The sequence below is a fragment of the Schistocerca nitens genome, chromosome 4, assembly GCF_023898315.1.
Source record: "Schistocerca nitens isolate TAMUIC-IGC-003100 chromosome 4, iqSchNite1.1, whole genome shotgun sequence".
Taxonomy (NCBI): domain Eukaryota; kingdom Metazoa; phylum Arthropoda; class Insecta; order Orthoptera; family Acrididae; genus Schistocerca; species Schistocerca nitens.
This window is the reverse complement of record NC_064617.1, coordinates 824,726,374-824,732,585: the sequence shown is the minus strand read 5'-3', so window position 1 is coordinate 824,732,585 and position 6,212 is coordinate 824,726,374.

Genomic DNA, 6,212 nt, shown 5'->3' with positions numbered 1-6,212 from the left:
AATGTCTTTAATTTCTTCGCAGAGACAAAATTTAGCTCTTCATTCCTGACGCAGCCCGCTCCGTATTCCACTTATACATGATCACTACCAATTCGCGAAACCAGGTACACTTCTCCGTCTTGAAACGTCTAGACAACCTTGTCTAAACCCTCTACATTTCCTACCGTCACACACCGCTCTGTTCACTCATCAAGGGGCGATATCCGTACAACATCGCTGCCAGAAACATCTGTTCCCTCGGAACAACCAACCGCTGTTTATGCTTATACCAGCACAAAATCCATACAATCGTCCTGCATACAATCCTTCGACCCCATCACACTGAAGCTAATCCTACATCCTCCATCAAACAGCAAGCCCCCTTTCCATGGCCCGAGGTAAGAGCTGCATTTCTGCACCCTGTTTGGCAACCTATATTACATATCCACCTCGCCCATACCTCATAGGGACATCCCCTTTCTACTTTTCGATATTTCCCTATGTTCATCATTGCCGTGACCGCACACTAAACTCTTGGTTCCTACAATACACACCAAAAATCAGCATAAAGTCCTCGTTGTCAGAAAATAAGATCAGGCCTCAGCTGCATTATTGAAATATTTTGTTGCATTGAGCCAGTTCAACAAAATGTGGCTGAAATGATAGCATACGCTAAGTACATTTTGTAATATGTCATGGAACCTGCAATGAAATATTTTAATACTGAAGCCGGTGACGGATTTTATTTTGGAAAAATGTATTCCACAGTTGTTGGAAAAATGACAGCCATTAACAAAATCATTAATGTCCACATTTATGCTGGAAGGGACTTCCTTCTTGTAGCTAAACGCGACAACCCTACAAAACATCTAACGCTTTTCCCTCCCCTAAACAGCCTTCTCCAGTGCAGGTCACTACAGCGAATATGCAGCTCTTGTTTTTGGGGATATCACCCATCTGCAACGTTTTTATTTGAAATTATCTTAAATTTATAATCTTCTGGTTTTTATTTTAAAACGAAAATGTTAACTTTTAAATTTTACATTAATATCATAAGTAAGATTTGTTTATTTAGTAAAGGATATCATATACAAACGCCTCACGCGTTGTGCATGTTCATGTTTTCGCGGCGTATAGACTGTTCCATAAAGTTTCCGGCGTGCAGCCACATGAATTCATGTTCGGTCCTTGGGTTTAAAAGGACGGAGCAATTACTGGAGCGTTAGTCACATCGACTCGCTCTGAAGATGCCTGGACGGTATTTAGCCGAAATATTAGAAGAAGAAGCTGAATTTATGCGGCTGCAAGCCCGAAACTTTATGGAACAGCTTCACGATCTGTATGTACAGTTTCATCTTCATGTATTTGTTAACCTTTTGGTTAATAGAGACATGTTGGATCACTGGTTGCACACCCTCAACTGCTGGAGACAGTGGTAATTCACGTTATGGTACAGTGTTTCCCATAACTGTCCCATAACCTAGTTAATAATTCACTATGCCAAGTTAGACAACCAAATGAATTCACATAATGTGACGCATAAGAGTACGTAGATAAACCCCCCTGACACGCAATCTAATACGTACTTCTCAGTTTCATTTCATCGGTGAAGGAGTCTATGTTCTTCTGTAGGTTGTGTCCACTAGGAAACGGTGGGAAAGTGAAGAAGGCAGCTATATAATGGTAAAGGGCTGTGAAACGGTTGCTTCGTTAAAAGGTAGACTCACTGCGCGACGGGTGTTCTTTGAAACAGCCGCTGTGCCCTGTAGGTGACCATAGCAGAAGTCGCTAGGCCGAACTCAGCAAGTTGGGTGTTGTGTGCTGCATTGAGAACACCGGTCTCAAAAAGGGTACAGCTCTTCCAGGGGATGGGAAGCGCACGATGCATTCAGAGCGAGAGGGATCCGTTGCTTTCAGAGGGGGTCAGCAGTAGTTCATGTTTAAATTTCCTAAGTTGGTCGCGGGTTGGTTCACCAAAATTATATTGGTAGCAATGTTGAAGACTGACAGGCGCGTATTTTCAGCTGGTATCATTGAGGAAAATGTGAAATTTTCCCTCGCCTACTGATATAGTTAATGGATGACGGCTGTCACGTTGAACATTTATTATAAAGAAACTAATCGTTGCTAAAAATCAACTGTTATCCTGCTTACTGCTTTCGTATCATATGAATCGCCATCTGTTGGTGATTTTGTGCAATTTTTTGGTTTCAATAGAAACCCCGTGTCATTTCAAGTATTTGAGTAAAGTTTACCTCTCTACCTACTATTTTCGGTGACTTATTAAGTTTTCACCAGCCGATGTGGCAGAGCGTTTCTAGGAGCTTCAGTCTGGAACCGCGTGACCGCTACGGTCGCAGGTTCGAATACTGCCTCGGGCATGGATGTGTGTGATGTCCTTAGGTTAGTTAGGTTTAAGTAGTTCTAAGTTCTAGGGGACTGATGACCTGAGAAGTTAAGTCCCATGGTGCTCAGAGACATTTGAACCATTATTAAGTTTTCAAATATTAACAGGATTTTCGGTGACCCTTTAGTTATTACACTGAGGTGGGAAAAGTCATGGTATACCTCCTAATATTATGTCGTTGCTCCTTTTTTCCGGCGTAGTGCGGCAGTTCGACGTGGCACGGACTGAACTAGTCGTTGGAAGTCCCTTCAGAAATATCGAGCCAAGTCGTCTCTACAGCTTCCATAACTGCGGAAGCGTTACCGCTGCAGGATTTTTGCACGAACTGTATGTGGGAGAGAATTTCTCCTTTCTGCCCCGCCTTAGATCTGCAGTGGGGCTACTTCTTCGACTTGGGTTGTCAGAGGGAAAGACACCTTCACCATAGATTTGCAGAGAGCAATGGTTCCTTCAAAGCCCTGATCACAGCGGCCAAGGCTGAACTTGGAACTCTCAGCTATCACTGCAACTATCTTCTGCACCTGAGTTTCATAGCGATCGTAAGCATGATCCGCATTTGCACGCTCCGTGACGAGAGTATCGCGTAGGCATTTGTTTCGAGTTTGAGTCTTGCTTTTGTAAATTAATTCACGCAGTTCACTAGTTAAACTCATCATGTCCTTAGGCAAATGAGCTTGTGCCTATAAATGCTTTTCTTTAATCTGTTGACTAATTCACCCTCCTGTGTGGAGGTGTTACTGTGTATAATTCATGACTCATTTGAAACGTTGTCCACCGTACAATTATTGGTTTTGCCTATTCAATTATCAAAATCTAGTTCATGTATTTTCTTGTACCTGTAGCTTCATTTTGTATTTCGACGATATCCCGTTCTCATTATATCTATGTCAGCAATGGTGTCAATATTTCATGTTTAATTGGGCCACCTATGCTTAAATTCAGATTTTCAATAGGTCCTGTTACTCGAATTTTTCTTCATTACATTTCACATGCTGTTATTGGAAGCGTCCAGTTCGCTGTATAGCTCACTGGGTTCAGATCATCTTAGCATCTCATGGTATGATAAATGCTCAACTGTAGTCTCACAGAAATAACTATTGAAGAAAAAAAACCGTCCATTTGTCAAACTCATCTTCGGATTGGTGCCACAGTATCGAGGAAAGAAGTCGGGTCCACTCCCGAAACCTCATGGAATACGATGGACAATGCGAGATGACAGACAACAGCGGCTAGACGCCGAGCCCCGACATAGGCGAGCATAGGCTACGAGGGAGTAGCAAGTGGCGCTGTCAATCGCACCTCAGCTTAAGCGGATAGCGAAATATACGAAGTAAGCCGGCAGTCACATGGGCGGCAGCTAGCGTGAAGGATTCTCCCAAGGTATGTGGCGGTGACGATTACGTGTGTGCCGTTAGGGTGCCTTGTCGCCATGGTGATTACTCTGAGACCACAAATTGTTTGACAGCTGCAGCATATGTAATGTGCCTACTACAAGAGACACAGGATAAGTATTGGCTCTAGAGGAAAGGCAGGAACTATGCAAGAAAGCATATCTAAATAACAACTCTGTAGATACACTGAACATAAAAAAATCACAACACCAAGAAGAATTTGTGCGACATAAACGAAAGTTGGTAGATGTGCTTCTACGTCTGAAAAATTATATCTTTTCAGATTCCGTGCCAACGCCACTATGAGGATGCAAAACAGGTTTGTTATGCACGCTGTAAAAATCGTAAACGTTAGTTACCTTTGAGATCGGACGTGGCTAGTTAGTTAGTAACCTGTTCCATGGAACATTGTGCACGATCGTTCGTAATGATGTGGAGGGAGTCGTTACATAGTCACATCGCTAATTAATTTGAACGATCGGCTACATTCTGTATATATATATATTTTTTTTTTCAAGTGGCTCTGAGCACTATGGGACTTAACATCTATGGTCATCAGTCCCCTAGAACTTAGAGCTACTTAAACCTAATTAACCTAAGGACATCACACAGCACCCAGTCATCACGAGGCAGAGAAAATCCCTGACCCCAATGGGAATCGAACACGGGAATCCGGGCGCGAGAAGCGAGAACGCTACCGCACGACCACGAGCTGCGGGCTCCAAGTTTTTACAAAAAGAAAAAAAATTGGTATACGGATGTGAGTTACAAATTCCTACCCACTACCTCTTACACATTACGACGAAAGAAATTCTTATGTGGATTGGAAGGAGTTGTCAGGAGAAACTTTCTCAGGTTCTTGTTGAATCTTACTTTGCTGTATGTCAGACGTTTTCTATTACTGGTAAGTGACCAAAAACTTTTGTTGCAGCGTTGTGGACACCTCTTTCTCCTAAATACAACTATAATGTGGAATAATGAATGTCATTTTTTCCTTCTGGTATTGTACTTACAACAAACTTCATTAGTGAATAAGAATACTATGAAGCAGCAGACAAAATGCTAAATTCCTTAAAAAATGTCTACATGATGATCGTTGGTGAGCACCATATATTGTTCGCACAACAAGTTTTTGGACAATGAAGACTTTGTTTCTGAGTTACCTAAGAACATTATTCCGTATGACATTACTGAATGAAAATATGCAAAATATGTCAACTTAGTGATTTGTCTCTTCCCAAGTCCAAATGTGGTTGTATTAAGTTGTCTTAGGAATTCCGAAATTTGTTGTTTTATCAACTTAAATTCTTATCAGTATGGACCCCTAGGAACTTGGAAATTTCGATATTGTTTATTATTTCCTCACAATGTGAAACACTTATCAATGCAGACATGCAATACTGAATATGTTGCATCCTTTTAAAACTGAGGGTGAGACCACTCAGAGAATACCAGTTAATAATACTTTCAGGAACTTTGTTTACCATTTCTTCCTCTTTCATTATGCTTGAATTGATTATAATATTGGCGTCATCTGCAAAAAGAACTAACTGTGATTGTTGTGTATTAGATGGAAGATCGTTTACTTACATGACAGGAACAGTAGTCATCCACAAACGACGAAGTGCAACAGACATCGAACTACATCCCACAAACTGACATCCGGTAGCTGTTCAATATACTGCATGCAAGTTTACATGCTTGCATTCAGCGCTCTGGCGGTTACACCGTCTAGTAATGTACTAGCTTTTCATACTTTCAGTGGATTATTTTGCGCTTTTATTATCTTGTGATCTTGCAATATTAATCAATTATGGTACCTAGACAAACGTACTCCCAAAATTTCATTACTCTGCATGAATTATTTTCTGATGCTGACTGAGAAGGAAAGATCTGAGTATATTCAATACATTTAAAAATTAATTAATTCTGTACCACATGAACAACACTGCTCCAAACAGCTTTATAATTTCTATTAAAACAGTTGTCTTTGAGATCTGATCTGGAATTTCGATCCCTAGGGCTAAGAAAACTACTTTTAGATCAAAATATGTAACGTAAAGATAGGTGTAACGACAGTATGAGAAAACAGACAACAATAACTGTGTGTACAGACCTTGGGTCGCCCTGAAATTAAAAATAGGCACTAATAAATAAAATAATTTTGGCCGTTCTGCTGAAGAAAATGCTAATAACTTAAGAACCATGATCCATAGCAAAATTGTCGCCCCTGAGAACTTGATGACGTTACAGCCGTCAATTCAGCGTAATACTTATACCAGCGATATATTTAATGCATTCTACGTATTATACCTTGTAGTGTTCAGGTACTACCAACGAAAGCCATTATGTTGGATTTAGTGACAGAAAGACAATCTAACTGGCATTTTTTTAAGAGCTCAGAGAATCAGCATGCAAGGACGAGTCACGTAATG